Source organism: Meles meles, chromosome 12 (assembly GCF_922984935.1).
Source record: "Meles meles chromosome 12, mMelMel3.1 paternal haplotype, whole genome shotgun sequence".
Lineage (NCBI taxonomy): Eukaryota > Metazoa > Chordata > Mammalia > Carnivora > Mustelidae > Meles > Meles meles.
Genome location: NC_060077.1, coordinates 16,612,558 through 16,631,797, shown reverse-complemented (window position 1 = coordinate 16,631,797; position 19,240 = coordinate 16,612,558).

Here is a 19,240-nt window from a genome sequence, read left to right as displayed (position 1 = left end):
AATTGCTGGGTGCGACGGTGTACACATGTTCTGTTTTAGTAGATAATGCCCAATGCTTCCTCACAGTGGTTTTCATTCCCACCAGAAGTGTGTGAGAATTGCAGGAAGTCAAAATCCTCACCAATTCTAGACATTTGTCAGGCTTTCAAGTGTATTAGCTGCACGTACATTTGTAACCTCATGGTGGTTTTGAGTTGTACTTCCGTGGCAAAGGAGGTTGGAAATATTTCGATGTATTTGCTGGTTGTGGGATAGCAATCACCACCACCGACTGCCTGATAGTTGGAAGCACCTTTTCATTCAATCTTGTCATTTTTCTAATAGGTATGAATGTCGTTTGCATATGGATTTGTAGAATTCTTCTGTGTCCTGGATATGAGCCTTTTGTTGATTTTATACGTATTAACGTTTTCTCTCATTCTGTGGTTTATCTTTCTGCGGTCTTGATGTGGTCATTTGATGAGTAGACGTTCCAAACTTTAATGTAGTCGAATGAACCAGGGTTTGACTCTGTGTCTATTGCTTTTGTGTTTGGCTTAAGAAATCTTTGTTTACACAAACACCATGTTTTCTTATAGAAATCCTGTGGCTTACCTTTGCATAGAGCTCACCAATTTACCTGAAACTGATTTTTGTGTATGGTATGAGGTAAGAGTCATCATTATTTTTTTCCGTTTTTGTTTTTGTTTTTTCGGGTTTGGGGGGGTGGGGTTTGTGGACAGCAAAGCAAGGTTTACTGAGCAATAGCAAAGTGATAGTACAGAGCCACCAAGGTGGGAGGGGACCCAAGAGGGTTGCCCATTATCATTTCTTTATTTTTAAGATTTTTTTTAATTTATCTGACAGAAAGAGAGATCGCAAGTAGGCAGAGATCACAAGTAGGCAGAGAGGCAGGCAGAGAGAGAGGGAAAAGTAGGCTCCCCGCTGAGCAGAGAGCCCAATGCAGGGCTCAATCCCAGGACCCTGAGATCATGACCTGATCCGATCATGAGATCTGATCTCAGATCATGATCTGAGCCGAAGGCAGAGTCTTAACCCACTGAGCCACCCAGGCGCCCTATTATTTTTTTTCGAACCCAACACCATTTGTTGAAAGGGACCCTTTCCCCAATACATTGCAGGACCACCTTTGACGAAGTCAGGTGTCCATACAGGCGCAGCTGTTTTGGGGGAAGTTCTAATCTGTGTCTTCAGCTGATTTTTCTATCCGTGCACCCACAGGATATTGGTACAATAACTAAGACATTTTATTATACCTGATAGAGTAATTTTTTTAAATTCACCTCTTTTCTTAAAGATTCTCTTGGATGTTCCTGGACCTTTGCATTTGCACATAGGTTTTAGAATCTGCTGGTCAAATATCTTCTGGGATTTTGATCCAAGTTCCATTGGAGCTATATGAACACATTTATAATATTAAGACTTCAGTTCATGGGGGCACCTGGCTGGCTCAGTCAGTGGAGCATGCGACTCTTGATCTCCAGGTCATGAGTTCGAGCCCCCACGTTGGGTGTGCAGTTTACTTAAAAATAAAACTAAGAAAGAAAAGACTTCAGTTCATGAACTATGGCATATCCCGTTTTGAGTATCTTTAATTCATCTGAATGCTGCTTTATCCTTTATACTGCTGAAGTCTTGAATATCTTTCCCTAACTTTGGCCTTCGATATTGTATCTTCTGTTCAGTGTTAAATGGCAACATTGCTTCATTTCATTTTCTCAGTCTGTTACTGTGACACAAACACGTAATCAATATTTTATGTCGATCTCTACGCAAGTGACCTTACTACATTTACTCACTAATTTAAAAAATTATCTGTATGTTCTTTCAGGTTTCCTGCAAATATAATCATGCCATCTACAAACAACGACAGCTTTCTTTTTTCTTTCCCAATCCTCAATTATTTCTTTCTGTTTATTTATCAAGGCAGTGAGGATTTCTGCACATTTAACAGAAGTGGCAATGTGGAAGAGCTTTGTCTCATCTCCAGACTCAGAGAGATAGCTTCTAATATTTTGCTATTAGATATGATTAGATATGATATTTGCTGTGCATTATATTCTGTGGACATCCTATCACAGGTCAACATTCTTCCCTTCCATTTATGGTTTTAACATCATGGACAATAGAACTTTGTCAGATGGGTTTTCTGCATTTATTAAGATAATTATAGGAACTTTTTGTGTGTTGATGGCTCTGTATCATCCATTTTCCATTTAACATTTCAAAAAACATTTTATACATATCAAAACCCAGCCAGAAACATTTCACTTTTACAAATGTCTTTACATTGAAACATTTTTTTGTGAAAATATGAAATCTTCCCTTTTCTCATGATTTCAGCTCCAGAGGCATTCACATTCCATCCTTTGGTGCAGAATCTTCCTGATTTTTCATTTATAGGAATTCGATTTTAAAGGGAATAAATAAATACAATCTACTTTCGTCTTAGCATATTTTTCCTTAAGGATATTACTCAAGCTGAATCTATATTCGATCACCTGATAGAAAAAAAATTATTTTTACTTTGTGATTTTTTTTCAGACTCTGTAAAAAGTTATATAACTCACCAAAAAAACCAAGTGAGCTCTTGAACAAACTCCTCCGATCAGTTAAGTCACCTTGAAAAAAATGTCCTTAACCCTGGAAAAATCACAGCGATGGCATTAGAAGTGAGCCCTGATACTTGCTCGCTCTCCGCATGCCAGACCCTGGGCTTTTTCACTTTATCTGTGGTTTCTGTTGTGTGGCAAGATAACACGGTTATGACCACACCACCAATGTAAGAGCAGCCAGGTGGGCTCTGTGTGTGTGTGTGTGTGTGTGTGTGTGTGCAAGTGTGCATTGGTGTGTGCGGTGCTCTTCCGAGGTCTGTATGTCTCTCCTCTTCCATCATCTTCAGATCCCCCCAGGTGCTGTTACTGCTCCCTCTTCAAGGATGGGATTGAGGAAGACATTGGCTTGACAGGGTAGGACCAAGGTAAAGACGACCTTTAAACACCTGCCTCCGTCCACCTTAGAAGCAGCTTCACACGTTCCAGAAGTCTCTCAGATCCCCTTCTGAGTTAGCCAGAGTTTAAGAATATCCATAAACAGGCAAAGAGCAAAGTTTTGTAACTCTGTGATTCCTACAGCCTGAGTATTCTCTTCCCCTAACAGCGAGGGTGATCAGACTGGCCGGGAATGACAAGGGTATTTTGATAAGGTCCTCAGAGTGGGGGACATACTCAGTTCCGACCTAGTACATAAGTACAGACAGGGGCAGGCAGGAATTTGGTCCTGGTGTAGACATTGACCAGTGTTCTGCCCAGAAGGCAGGGGGAGGAATTCATGGTTGGAGGGATTCTTTTTAGATATGGTTCTTTTGGGGGGAGCCTGGGTGGCTCAGTCAGTTAAATTCTTGCCTTCAGCTCAGGTCTCAGAGTCCTAGGATCGAGCCCCGCATCGGGCTCTCTGCTCAGCATGGTGCCTGCTTCCCTCTCTCTCTGCCTGCCTCTCTGCCTACTTGTGATCTCTGTCTGCCAAATAAAATAAATCTTTAAAAAAAATAGGTATGGTTCTTTTTCATGAATTACCAAGACCCCAAGGATTATATCACCTTCCTGAGTGGAAATAAAGTGAGAAGGAATGGATAGGAGAAAGAGGAATGTGGGGAAAAGTGGACATGAATGTGAGCGCTAGGTCAAGGAAAAAAAAAAGAAAAACCAAACACCCACATTAAACTAGGACCCATCTGTGCCTTTCCCATTTTAAAAAAAAAGCCGTCAGAATGCTTCATGTTCAACTTTTGTTAGCATGGATAAAACATAAGCTCTTAGTAACAGAGAATAATGATTTGAGATTTGTTCCAATATATTATTCATCACCTAAGCGACCAGTGCCCTGAAGATATTTTGTTTCGCAAACACGAACTCAAGGGCAAGAGAATGTGCAGCTGAGGTTCTCGGGCGGCTCTCCCCCAGGTTTGAATTGTGGCCCCGTTGCGTGTTCATATTTCATATATGAAATGTCTAAGAGATTTCTTTCTTCCTCGCCCAAGTGGGGGGCATTTCACTTAAGACCTGCTGAAGCACTTGGACTTGAACGTGGGACCTGAGTCCTGTGGACTGGTCCTCTAACTCCCTGTGTCTCAAAATGAGATGATGTCCGTAATACAGGATGTTTGGCATACATTTTTAGCCACTAAATTTGTAGCCATCATTTACATGAACAATAGGAAACAAAGAAATGTGGCCCTTAGCCCTTTAAGATGCAGACCACAGCCTGTAACTAACAGGTGTCACAACTGACATGAGCCATTGTGGAGTGACTCCTGCTTCCTGAGTGGGGGAGATCTGCAGGAAAACCCACAGCTAAGTGGCATTTTAGTTTTTCCTAAGTCACACTTATGTTTCTGTAATCATATTCACCTATGTTTTTATATCGTCTCAAAACGCACAATGAGATTTTAGACACAAGATTACAATTGCACTTGCCAAGGTAAGTACCCAGAGGGTTTCCTCCCTCACACAGAAGAGTTTGAGGCTGTGAGAAGTTAAATAGTTTCTAACCACACTCGGCTTTTAGTTGGTCTTCCAATATGCCATTTGCTTGGCACTTGCTTCTTCCTGGATCAGATATTTTCCCAGATTTCGCGCAGCTGTGTTTTTCCCTGCCCTGGGGATTCAAGCAAAATGTCACCTCCCTCAGAAGGACTCTCCCTGACTCCCTGTCTGCATAAAGTCATGGATCCCTCCCTCAGAGCTGACACCCTAGAGATGCTCAGTTCCATCAGTGGGCTCTCTTGGTGGAATATCACACCATTAAAATTCTGTTAGTTCTTTCTAAGCTTGCTTCCCTCCGTGTACTCTCCATATTGGAACATGAGCTCCTACGGGCTGAGGTCTTGTTTGCCGTGGTCACTGCTGCCTCTGACGTCCAGAATGAGGCTCATTACAAGAACATACTGAATAAAAGACTTGGCAAGATGAGCAGGAAGAAAGACGCTCACTTTGGGAAGGATAGTTTAAGAGAGGGAGATGTGGATGGGTGCTGGAATCATTCTGTTGGGTCCAAGTTCCAGCTCCTTCATTTACCAGCTCTGTGCAACGCTAGGAATTTGCTTAAACTCTCTGTGGTTGTGACATATCATGGACCAGTGGTGGCCACGTTGCCTTTTGCTGCCAGGGTGGCCCTGGGGATCTAGGCACATAACTCGTGCAAAGTGCTTTCATGGTGCCTGGACCATTTGAAAGGTCTGATGCAAGTCACAGTCAGCAAGGAAGCCACGTGCACAGAGGGCAGGCGGTGTGGGGAATATCTCACTGCACCAGTTTGGACCCCCCATGTTCCCTGCACTCCCTGCATTGACGATGTACGCCCCTACCCCTTGCCCTGTGGCCTTACAGTCCCCCCACCGGGGAGAACAGCACTTCCCCATTTCCCTCATGTCGCGCTTGGCCATGTGACTTGTGAACAGAGGTCCCAGAGCGGGGATGAGGCTGTGGAAGGCAGAGCTCCCTGACCTGCTCTCCCAACATTATTAGGAGAAGGGCTTGCCTGGAGCACCGCCTGCCCCTAAAGCCTGTCTGGGGCCCTACAGAAGCATCACCTAGATCAGCAGGCATAACACAGCTAACGCCCAGGAATTCGTCATGCTCCTTTCCAGAAAATGGCCCACCTCTCGGAAGCAACCAGATTTCTGGCTTCCATCACCTTGGATTAATTTTGCATCTCCCTCAGCTTCATACAAATGGAATTACAGGATACTTTCACTCCCCTCTTTCCAAAGTAAACATTCCTCTCTAGCAAGAGGAGTCAAGATCGCCATGGAAAATGTTACAATTACTCTGATTTCTATTGTACTTGAAGAGCGTTCCTTCTCTCAACCTTATATGCTTCACAGCTCGTGTCCTTTTCATTCTCCTGTTCTTGTCCTGCCTGTAAAAAATGTGTGACTCCATTGGTTAGCAGAAGTTTCTAGTGAAGCCCTGGGGAAAAGCTTGATTCGTCAACATTCCAACCACACATGCTTCTGGCTTCACCCCTGGTGACTTTAATTTGCTGACAATCTGAGGAAAAGAATTTGTTTGCAAATGATTGGGGTAACAGGGGCACTTTATAGTCGGACAACTCTTGGGGGCCCAGTGTACATCTACATCCCATCTTAGTTTTGTCTAGGGAAGCCATCTACAAGCAAAGTGTCCTGACAGGAAAACCAAGGGGCAGGGCTCTCCTCTAGATTCAGACCCAAGCGTACTCGCCACCCCCACCTGCCTGTTCATCGATGAACAACAGACAGCACTGGTCCCAAGGAAGCACCTACTTCATTGGGATGAATGACAACCTCTTTCAGAAAGAAGATGCGCGTTCACATGCTGTCATGTGCCCCGAGCTTCCACCGTGTGCCGAACGGTGGACCTGGCTGTTGTTAGCTTCATTAGAAGTCCCCAGGTTCTTTCTTTACTATTGCACAGATAGGAGTGCTAATTCCTCAGGAATGCCCCCCAGTTTATGTTCTGCCCTTTATCACCAGGCAGGAAACTCCTGCAGCTTCAGGTCAATTTCTTCTCCCATTTGTTTCAAAGGTGGCATGCCTTCTGGAATAATCCCTTATGCCATTTTTGAATGCTAGTGGAAATGGTCTCTAAGCGTCCTGTTAGGATCAGTACTCAAATTCATCTGTAAGAGTTAGACCCTGTCAGATAGACTCCAATACCGTGTGGGAGTTTTTGTTCATTGCTTGGGGTCCTGGAAGCAAATACCCTTCCATTTATTGTAATTTCCTGTGGCAGACACCTTGGATTATCTACTCTAATATCACTTGCCTCCCCCTTTCTCTACAAAAGAAACCAAAAAGCAAAATATTCATCTTTGCAGCTCCATCATGGTTGAGGGTGGCTCTGTGACCTAATTCAAGCCACTAGGACTTGAGTGGAAATACCTAGAGAAGGATCCCTCCTCAAATTAAAAAAAAAAATACACAGGTTGCAAGTAGAAGCATTTTAGCATTTCCGTGTTTCCCCAGGCGAGCATGTGTATGTGATGGCTGGAGAAGGAGCAACCACCATGTGACCATGAAGACGAAAAACCCTGGCTAAGGATGTTGGGGGAAGAAAAGAAAAGGGGCTGGGATCTTTTTCTTTTTTTAAAGGTTTATTTATTTATTTGAGAGAGAGAGAGAGAGAGAAAGAGAGAAAGTGCGAGTAGGGGGAGGGGCAGAGGGAGAGGCAGAGAAGCCAACTCCCTGCAGGGTTCCACTCGGGGCTCCACTCGGGGCTCGATCTCAAGACCCTGAGATCATGACCTGAGCTGAAGTCAAGACACTTAACTGACTGCACCACCCAGGCGCCCCAAGGGGCTGGGCTCTTGAAGACAGTGCAGAGACCATTCCACCCATGGACTCCCCAGCTCTGGACTAAGTGTCACGTGAGAAGGTAAAGCCATCCTTAGATGTCCACGCCCCTGGAGCAGGGCTTCCTTCTCCCTCCCGCTGAAAACAGCACCCACTGGTACACACACCTCCTCCTCCGAGAAACCTTTCCTGGGACAGAGTTCCCTGTGTTATCTCCCTAAGGCAGCTCCGAATTCGCCACTTTCTCTTCCCAGCAGCCTGGCCCCAGAAACGTCCTCGTGGGCGGTTAATGTGACGGGCTCTGGGGGAAGGCTGGCTCAGCCACACAGTCTGTGTGGCCCTGGGGAGGGTACCTAAACCTCTCTGAGCCTCAGGAGACTTCCTAGAAGAGGGGTTCATAGTGCATGTCTTACAAGCCGGTCAAGAAAATAAATGAGATAACATGTGTAAAGTGCCCCTCATGGAGCCTGGTATAGAAAACTCTCGTCTTTGCTTCCCCTTCTTTCATCTTTCACAATACACTGTGTGTATGTGTGTGTGTGTGTGTGTGTGTGTGCGTGTGTGAGAGATGTACATATAGTGTATGTATATATTTTTCATAAGCATATATAATATATATTTATATTGTTAAAATTTATTTTATATATTTTATATAGTTTGCATATGCATATATAGATATTTACATACACATAATTAATATTATATTAGAAAGGACTGAATGTACTCTCTGATTACATTTATATGAAGTTTAAGGAGATGCCAAGTTTTTGTTTGTTTTAAGGAGGGGCAAAGTTAATTAAAGGTGACTGAAGTCAGAAAAGTGGTTGCTTTTCAGGGGTTGGCTGTTTTCAGGGAAAGGGTCTATGTGTGTGTCTATATATATGATTAGTTTTAGATTATTTTATTTTATTTTTTATTTATTTATATATTTTTTAGATTTTATTCATTTGACAGAAAGAGATCACAAGCAGGCAGAAAACAGGCAGAGAGAGAAGGGGAAGCAGGCTCCCCGCCAAGCAGAGAGCCTGATGCGGGGCTCGATCCCAGGACCATGAGATCACGACCTAAGCAGAGGACACAGGCTTCAGCCCATTGAGCCACCCAGGCATCCTGTTTTAGATTACTTTAGATGAGATTATTATTCTAATTTTTTAGATTATTATTTTAATGTTTTTAATTTTTTTTTTTTTTTAGTCATCTTTACATGCAATGTGGGCCTTGAACTCATGACACTGAGATCAAGAGTTGCATAGTCCTCCAGCTGAGCCAGCCAGGAGCCCCTCGATTATTATTTTATTAACTTAAACACTTCTGCTTCCTTGGAGTATGTCTTCTTGGGGCATGTACATATTTGATTTGACATGATGAGAACAGGAGGTTACATGGGATGCTACATTAATTCCACAAAACAGCTGCCTTAAAATGTTCTGTGGTCACATTAAATTTGGATATGTCTTTCCCTGTGTGGATTCACAATTAGCACTAGCCTCTTCAGGGATGCAAAACTCCAGCACCATAAAAGACATTTAACTCCTATAGGAGAATTCCAAATAATTTGTGTAAATACTCTGCGTTTGAGTGAGGAGAGACTGACCCCCACTCCATGGGTGTGGGTCAGGCATGGTGACTTCCTCCCAAAGGGACAGTGTAGAAAGGGGTGGCGATGAGTTACCCTGCATCAAAGAACCTGATTTGTCAGGACCTCCACCAAAGCATCAAGGTCAACATCAAGAGTGAAGTCATATTGACAGTATGTGCCATTGATATGATGTGATGAACACAGCACTTTGTCCCTGAATCTTCTTCTCAGTTACCTCTAACCCAGACTTAGCATGAGAAAACCATCAGACAAATGGGGGGGGGGGGGCATTGATACAAAATACCGAATCTATACTCCTCAAAGCTGTCCAGATCATCAAAACAACAAAAATTTGAGAAACTGCCACAGCCAAGAAGAGCTTAAGGAGGCAAACGGACTAAAAATAATAGAGGATCCTGGAAGGGATCCTGGAACAGAAAAAGGACACTAAATAAAGAAAGGAAATCTAAATAAACTGGACTTAGTTAACTGCAAAGCTATTGGTTTCTCAAATGTAACAAATGTATCTCACAAAAGTAAAATGTTACTAACAGGGAAGCAAAGCATGGAAACTGGGTGCTATCTTCTCAATTTTTCTGTAAATTTAAAACTGTCCTTCAGTATAAAGTCTATTTTAAGAACAAATTGACCTTTGTGCAATCCCATAATGGCTACATGTATTTGAAATGGACATTTTTTCCCCAGAATATCTATAAACGTTCCCTAGAGGACATTTTGGAAAGTTATCAATTAGATTAAGATTTTTTTTCCCTAATGAGAGTTTTTGAAATAGTTTTTCACAGTGAATGAAATAGGCACATTTTTATTATCACCCATTAATTGCTTATGCTAGTTGCACATGCATATTTAAAGCGAATTAATTAAAAGTCTGTAACAATTTTAAAACATGACCTTTTCCCTCTCAAGTTGTATGAAATGATTTTGTCAGTAGTTGCATAAATGTTTACAAAACAATGCATGCAACCAAATGACATTGCTTAGACTACTGTGTCTCAAAGTGGTTGGCTCAGCGGGTTAAGCCTCTGCCTTCAACTCAGGTCATGATCTCAGGGTCCTGGGATCCAGCCCTGCATCAGGCTCTCTGCTCAGTTGGGAGCCTGCTTCCCCCTCTTTCTCTCTGCCTCTCTCTCAATCTCTCTCTCTCTCTGGGTCAAATAAATAAATAAATAAAATCTTTAAAAAAAAAATCCAAGCCATTGAGAGACTCCTTCCTAATATGGGAAAAATTGTATAGACTCAGATATATGGTGACTCAGTTATGTAGGATAACTTGGGGGGTGGGTAGGAACACATCTTGTGTCTGACCAAGCACAACTAAAAAGTTTCAGGAGACTAGTCTAACAAAAGACTCCTCTCCTGCAATAAACTTCTAAAAAAGTTGTAGATTTTTGGGGGCACCTGGGTATCTGACTCTTGGTGTCAGGTCAGGTCCTGATCTAATGGGTCCTGATATCGAGCCCCAGGTTGGGCTCTGTGCTCAGCAGGAGTCTGCTTGAGATTCTCTCCCTCTGACCCTTACCCTACTTGTGCTCTCTGGCTCCAATAAATAAATATATCTTTTTTAAAAATTGTATGTTTTTAATATTATTCTAATATTAATAAAATTAATATAATTTTTTTAAAGTAGGCTCCACACCCAGCCTGGAACCCAGTGCAGGGATCAAACTCACAACCCTGAGATCAAGACTTGAGCTGAGATCAAGACTCCAATGTGGAACCGCCTAAGTCTCCCAGGTACCCCAACCCCAAGGTAATCTTTTTATAAGCATCATGCTATGTATACTAATTTCAGATGTTTTGTGGCAAGTTACAAGCCCATCTCAAAATTAGTTTTAGCAAGGGGCGCCTGGGTGGCTCAGTGGATTAAGCCGCTGCCTTCGGCTCAGGTCATGGTCTCACGGTCCTGGGATCGAGCCCCGCATCGGGCTCTCTGCTCTGCAGGGAGACTGCTTCCTCCTCTCACTCTGCCTGCCTCTCTGCCTACTTGTGATCTCTCTCTCTGTCAAATAAATAAATAAATAAAATCTTTAAAAAAAATTAGTTTTAGCAAAAAGAGAACGCAAGTGTTCATGGGCAGAATTAATAGAATAATTCAGAAAAAGTCATGGCTTCAGGCACTGTTGGATCTTGGGTCCAAGTAACAGAAAAGGTTCTCTTTGTCCCTCTCCTTTGCTACACACCCATCCCCTACTTCCTGAAAAGCTCAGTCCTTAAAGTGTGCACTTCTGTCCTTCATGTCTTCAAGCCTGAGAAGCTGCTGGTGTAGGGTGAATTGTGTTCTCCGAAAATTCACATGTTTAACTCCTGGACCTTGGTACCTCAAAATGTGACTGCATTTGGAAATAGGCATATTGCCAACATAATCAGTTAAGATGAGGTCCTTAGGGTGAATCCCTGATCCAGTCTGACCCATGTTGTGGAAGGATGGGGAGACTTGGAGACAGACAGGCAGACACGCACACACACACAGAGACGCGCGCACACACACACACACACAGACGCGACACCGTGAACAGCAAGATGAGGGTACAGACGGCCCCTGTCAGAAGTTGGATCCTCCCTCCCAGTCTCAGAAAGAACTCACCCTGCCTGTGACCTGATCTTGGACGTCTAGCCTTGGAACTGCGAGAATACATTTCTGCCAGTTAAGAGACAAATATGCGATGCTTTGATCTTCAGCTCCAGCAAACTGAGGCACGAGCCGAGCAGATGTGAAGTGAGCAGCCTCCTGGGGTCAGAACGCTAAGGGCAAAGCCAGTGACCATGGCCCATGACTGCAGGCCTTGCTCTTCCCCCTGGCGACGGCGTCTCAGCAGAGATCGGACAGAGATTACCATAGGCGGACTAGTCACGCTTAACACCTGCATGCCCACTGTTAGTCTGGGTCAACGGTCCTCAGAACTTATTTGCAATTAAGAAAACAATTGGAGGAGGTTGGCTGATATGAGCAGCTTGCAAAATGAGGGTTTTGCAAAATGCCATTAAATTGTCACAGGCCAACTGTTCCCACAATTATGTACAATAATTCTGTGATGTTAGCTCAAACCAGGAAAAATAATCTCCTTATGCAAAATGTATGCGATTAATAAAAGATGAACATTTTTATTCAGCTGTCCTTGGCCTTCCAAATACTAATTATATCTATTCCTTTTTATTCATGCAGAGGTTTTTTTTTGTTATAAATGTAATCATGGTTTAGTAAATCCATAACAATTTGTTGAACAGCAATGCTGATCACATCTCTTCAGCTAAGACTTGCAAAGCATTTCATTAAAGTAGTGTTCTGCATCGAGGTTCACTCTGTGAATTGAGTGTGTGAAAACAAGAATATTGCCCCATGCACACCCCATACTTTTTTAAAAAGCCTCTTTACATGTGATCAGCCAGGGTTGCTGGGAAACTTCTTTGTCCCCTGATCTTGCAGGACTAACCATGGTGGGGGAAATGCCTTCCGAAGAGCCCTTTGCGAGACTTCTTTTGGACACTGTGGTCACTTGGGCAATGTTCTTGAACATTCCTCTGTGGGAGGAAGCACCCAGGACGGAGACCAATCTGCGGTGGGCAGTGATCATTTATGATGCACAGAAGTTCCCGTGGGGGCAATGTGTTCCTTGTGGCATCGTACAATGCACTGGAATGGAGTGAGGGAACCATAATGTGACATCCAGAAAATCTCCTTCAGAAATCACTTATAACTAAGCCCATCTTTCTTACTTTATTCTTTCCAGCATACCACATTGTGCAAAAGGCTCACCAAGAAACTTTCACTCCTGAGCACATCTCCCTGGGGTCCTCATTGAGAAGTTCCTCCTTAATCTTTCAGCACTCTTATACCTCCAAGACCCTCATGGGAAGACAGTGATGTGTGCCCTTGTGGATGAAGGATGCTGCGTTTCTCTCTGTGTAAAGAGTGGGGGGAAGATCACTAATTCGCACAGCTTTTTGGAAATGCATCTGTCAGAGTCACAAGAATTGATTAAGAAAAAAAATCCGGGACAAGAGAGGCTTTCCCTTTCTCTTCAGTAGAAGGCAGTCCACTAACATAGAAGTGGGGCTTTAGGATCAAGCCAGGGAGATATGGAGCAGGTGAATTACCGACCTCCCAGTTTGTGCGGTAACACATCAGACACATTTTCCCTTGGGCATGCATCTTAACAAGAGCAATTTGCTCTTATGAACCCTTATGACCTCAATATCAGCATATCTTAGAATGATTGAAATGAACCTTTTAATACTCAGAGAACTTCTTTGGCTTTCTCAGTAAACCACCTTAGAGAGCCAGCAATTTGACTCCATGCTGAGAAGACACAGACCAGGTACAGCTGTAACCTAAAGTGTATGGTCACTGTTGGGTGGACATTCACCAACATCTTCCTGATCTAAGATAGGGTGAAGTTCATCCCAGTAGAAAAAGACAGAGTGTATATGAGCCTGGACTCCTAAGAAGCCTTGGGCTGATTTCCAGAAGAGGTGATTCTTTGGACCTAACTTGTGCAAATCACGTGCTTTATGCTGACCACCTGCTTTCCTTCCAGAAGTCGGGAATTTGGGTACCTGCCAGGCCTAAGGGCCTCCAGGACCAGCCCGCCGTGAACACTCTGAGTCTCTAATGAGCTTCCCTGATAGATGATATTTCTCTTATGTTGTCACAAATTGCTGGGGGAGTTTAATGCATCCCATGCAACTCTACTGGGTGAAAACTCTAGAAGGGTGAAGACTCTGCTGGGTGAAGACTCTAGAGCCTGGTTTCCTCTGAATGCAATTACATGTTGAGTCCTAGGAGTCCTTCCTGTGAATGGGGGTTGAGCTTGGGTCCCCCAATACACCTCTCATCCCTGATCTCAGGTGGAGATCATTCATTTTTTTCACCATTTATTATGAGATAAGTAGGTTGTCATGAATGAGTCGTGCGAGTGCTAGTATATGTGGGCTGTCATGGCCCCTGTTCATCAAGTCAAAGGCATATTCAGTTTGCCGAGAGTTTTGATCAAGTACACGATTTCCATTTGTCTGATACTTTCTGTGCATTTACTGGGATGACCATTGTCTTCTTCTTCCCTTTTTTTTTTTTCTTTTTTAGTTTGATAATTTGTCAAATTGCCCTGATTGACGTACCCATGTCAAACCAACCTTGCATTCCTGGGATAGTCCCACTTTATCGTGGTGTATTTTTCCTTTGTATATATCACTGAATTCTATTCACTGAGTTTTTGCATCTACTTCATGAGGCATACATTCTTGTGCTATTTCAACAATCCAGAATAATCCTGGCCTCATAAAGTGAGTTGGAAAGTGTTCCTTCCTCCCACAAAAACCCTCTTCAGAATAAATGAAACAAGATGGGATTGGGAGGGAGACAAACCATAAATGACTCTTAATCTCACAAAACAAACTGGGGGTTGCTGGGGGGAGGTGGGATTGGGAGAGGGGGAGGGGGCTATGGACATTGGGTAGGGTATGTGCTATTGTGAGTGCTGTGAAGTGTGTAAACCTGGCGATTCACAGACCTGTACCCCTGGGGATAAAAATACATTATATGTTTATTAAAAAAAAAAATTTGGAAGGGGAGGCGAACCATAAGAGACTATGAACTCTGGAAAACAACCTGAGGGTTTTGAAGGGTCAGGGGTGGGAGGTTGGGGGAACAGGTGGTGGGTAATGGGGAGGGCACGTTTTGCATGGAGCACTGGGTGTTGTGCAAAAACAATGAATACTGTTACACTGAAAAAATAAATAAAATGGGGGAAAAAAAAAAACCAAAACCCTCTTCAGTACACACTGTGTCCTCTCTGCCCACCCTCTGAAGATCTAGAGTGCACTTGCGCTCTCTCTCTCTCTTTTTTTCTCTCTCTCTCTCGGACATTCTCTCCACTCTGCACTCCAAATTCGAGCTGCCTTGGCCCCCAGTCCTATCTCCTCCAGACCTCCAGGCTCCACCTGGGTTCTCCCTCTCAGCACCACAGTCTGGAATCTCTCTCTACAGACATTATACTCGCCAACCACAGAGCTCACCTCTTCAATTTCTTGTGTCTCGGAAACCACTACTCTTCATTACTGTATGTTCAGTATCTGGAAAAAATCATCATTTCATATATTTTGTGTGGGGTTTTTGGGGGGGAGGAGGTCATCTCAGGAGAGAAAGTAAACATCGCCCCTCTCTCTCTATCTTGGCTTCAAGATTCTGGGTGCAATTCTACCATAATTTGCACAAGTTCAGATCATTGGCAGAAGTAGCGTCCTCCCACCTAAGCTGCTCTCTCCTCTGAAACTGGGGGCCTTTGTGAAGCAGAGTCTGAAGAAAATATTTTCCAAGATCTTCTTTAGCTTTAGCATTCTATGACCCTATGTTGAAGCTCCAGTTAGAAATGCTAAGTTGCAACAAGTTTAATAAAACCAGGAATTTAATAATAGCCTGAACTGATCCAAGGCCTGGATGGTCTAATAGGTTGAATTACATGATTTTTTTTTTTTTTTTTTTGTCTATAGGTTTCCACACCTATGAAAATAATCTTAGCACACATGTGCAGGGCACATCATAGTGACAATGGTGATGTTGGTCCCTGTGGTCAACTCTGTTGGTGGCCTGCCCAGGAAACATCTCTCTTTTTTGCTCCCAGTGGAACCCCAGCCTTATTCAGATGTCCACTCCTGCACAGAGCCATGAGCCTTGGGAAAGCTTCCCAGAGTCTAGCCACTTGGATGGTTGTTGGTTCTCATTTGCATGAGTTGGTTCACCCATCAGTATGCGACTCAGTATTTGCCAAGGAGCGGGAAGTCCTGCTGGGAAGTCCTTCATAAAAAATTGATTCCTTCCATAAAGAGCCAATGGAAAGATGCAGCTTCTTATGTTCCAGTAGATGTTATGTCTAGATAAAATGACGGATACTGACCAGCTGTCCTTCTATCTGCTTGAGGGTGAAGGACATGCCCAGGATGGTATCCAGACCATGGAAAAGGGAAAGAACCTGGATCCTTGACTCCATAGAGCTTCTGAAACCATCACCTCTGTAGTTCATCATAGACAGGACTTCCTGCTGGTGAATACGAGAAAGTCTCTTTTCATTGAAGATCATTTGAGTTGGGGTTATGTTATGAAATTATTGAAATTATGAAATGAAATATGACATTATATGAAATGAAATTATTGACTGATGAAATGGAATTATTAAAGTATATGGAATTATTCCACCATATAAAAATTGATATCACCCTCATTTATGAGAAGGAGCCAAAGATACCCGCTTGATACCACATAGCTTATAAACAATAGAGCTCAGAATTAACCTTGTTGCTTCTGTCTTCCTGCCTATGGGACAACAGAGGTGACAGAAATCAGAAGTAAAATCTTTAAACAAAATGTGGCCAGTAACAGAAAAAGTTGTGTGACGAGCTGGTAGAACTCTTTTTAGAGGAATGGATAACATCTAATCCTTCATCGTATCTTTTCTGTAAGCTTCAGCCTGGCCTTATTTCAGCTGTTAGATTGAATTCTCCGAAAAAAAAGATGAATTGAAAATAGGATTCTAACTATTTTTCTTTTTCATTTAACTCCCACTCACATCCTGTCCTTCTTTTCCCTGATAACTCTGATTATTCACTGATTCTTAAGGACTGAGCTCAAAAATTCCTTTTGGGGGGAGGGGTTCTCTTTTCTTTTCTTTTTTTTACTAACATATAATGTATTATTTGTTTCAGGGATACAGGTCTGTGAATCATCAGTCTTACACAATTCACAGCACTCACCACAGCACATAACCCTCCCCATTGTCTATCACCCAGCCACCCCATCCCTCCCTCCCCGCTCCCCTCCACAAAAATTCTTGATTCATGGTGGGAGAGTTCACAAACATGCCTTATGCATCCAACACATGGTTTCTAGCAGCATCAAGCCTTCATTCTGACATGGAAACAAGTGTTAGGGGACCAGTCCTGCTGCTCTTTTTTTAGGAATGTGAGAGTCCCTGTTCACCCTGCTTTTTGTTAGCATTCTCTAATAAACCCATGTCACTCACTCATCTTGTCCTCTCTGAATGCTGTTGCCATCCGATGTCACTACTTGTATGCATTATTTGGAAATTCTTCAGCTTTGAGATTAAGAACACGGATTACATGCAGGTGTGCAAGAACAATCATGTGTCAAATCCAAGTGTTCCTGGCAGTCTGTTAGGATGTGGACAGACATCGATTTATAAAGCAGAAATGCTACCTGCCCTTGTGAAGATTACCCCCCATGGGCAGGCATGTAATTAAAAAAATTATAATTCTATAACATTCTAATTATCTATTATCTATACCATACCAGTTAAAAGATACCCTAAACTTTGTGGTGTAGAAGAGGAAACACAAAACCTTGGCCCTCAGCCACAATCCAATTTGGTGACTGTTTTTGTAAATAAAGTTTTATTGAAACACTGCCATGCTGTTCATTTACTATTGTGTGTGGCTGCTTTCATCCTGCAACGTCAGTGATGGGGACTTGCAACAGGGAATGAATGACCCTCAAAAACTCAAATAGTTACTATCTGGTCCTTGGCAGAAAAAGATTGTCAACCCCTGGCATAAAACAGCAAAATCGTTACTTAAGTGTGAGTTGCTGGGCTGGGCTATGGGTAGACACTGACCCATAAACAGATCTAATGTCTGCCCTTGTAAAGTTTATGGTTGAAGAGTTGATTTCTCTTTTTTTTTTAATCACCATCAACAAATACATACAAAACTAAAAGCCTCATTACCTGGTAAAGAAAAAAACATGTTGCTCTCTTTGAATAAAATATAAGCCCATTGTCTTGACGAAAATGCTTCTCCTGGGCATTGGTTCATGGCTTTCATCCACTGAAAAGACCCTACCCCTTTGGCTCAGTCCCTCCATTATGAAATGGAATGCATTTTTTTTTCTCAGAACATGTTAACATTTGGAAATGGCAGACCTTAGTCGTACCTGGAAGTCAAGAAAAACGGTCTTCATTTCTGCCTGTAGAAAACCCATGTATTTTTAAGGAGAACCTGGTTTTCTTTTCATTACATTGCTACGTGGACTTCATAAGTCTGTTTAAGAGTATGAGACATAACATGAAACATTAAAATGATTCTGATCTCTTAACCCAATACACAGGCAACTTGTGTATTCATAGCCTCTGTTTGCTTATGTAATTCACATTAGTTTAATGAGAAGCATGTCCACACATCGTTACTGGACTGTGGCCTTTAGCCTTTCCCAGGAGAAGGGTTCATACTCACTTCCTCTGATGGTTTCCCTCCCATGTTTGCTTTTCAGAGCTGATGCTTAAATCCCTCCCAGAGCTGAGACGTTAGTGGAGAGAGGAAAGACATCCATCAGTCTTGGACTGATAACGCCCTTAATTTGCTGGGAGACTTTGTGCACAGTGCCTTATGATCAATTATGCAAGCTCATTCTTCCATGGCTCTGGGCTCAGACGTGAAGTCCATGTCTTAAGTAGCAAGATCTGGTTCCTATAGCCTTAAGTCAGGAGGAGTGCTTAAAACACTCAGCCACCGAGCCCACCAGGCTGAAGGCACAGAGCACAGCCCAGTCATCTGAAGCAATTCAGTGTAGCTCACATTGTAACCCACATTGGATGCTGGAGGTTGACACCTGACATCTGCAGGTTACTTTGGTTCTCAAAGATCTGTTCCGAATCTCCTTTGCTTCTTGTAATGTTGCCCTATACTATGTTAAAAACTAAATTAGTTTCCAGCAGTACAAATAGGGAGATTTTAAACCCAATTCTAAATTTGTAGCATCTCTCAAATAAAATCAGTGTATCTGTTCGTGCAAGGACCACATGTCCGCACAAGGACACTTAAGGAAGGGGTGGTCCATGCTCCTTTTGTCTCTGACATCTGACCATGCTCCCCTCATCTGCCTGGTCCCAGCTAGGGTTTTCAATCCCAGTGCCTGATTCTGAAGGAGGCAGAGAGAAAGAACCAGCAACCAACCTCATGGGAGAGACTCAGCTGAATGTCACTGGTTTTGAGGACCGTAAGGGCCAGGAGCCAAGGAACACAGGAGATCTCTAGAAGCTGAAGAAAGCAAGGAAAGCCCCCATGCTATCCAGAAGGAAGCACAGCCCAACAGACACCTTGATTTTAACTCAGTGAGATCTATGGGGACTTCAGACTTTCAGAACTGTAAGAACTAATATTAAGGTACCTTGTGTTAGGCCACTGAGTTGGTAGTAATTTGTTACAGCAGCAACAGGAAATGGATACAAAGTCAAATCCACCAATAACTTACACAGCAAAATCATAAAATCTACTCTGTAGGTGAGAGCAAGAATCTCTTGCCA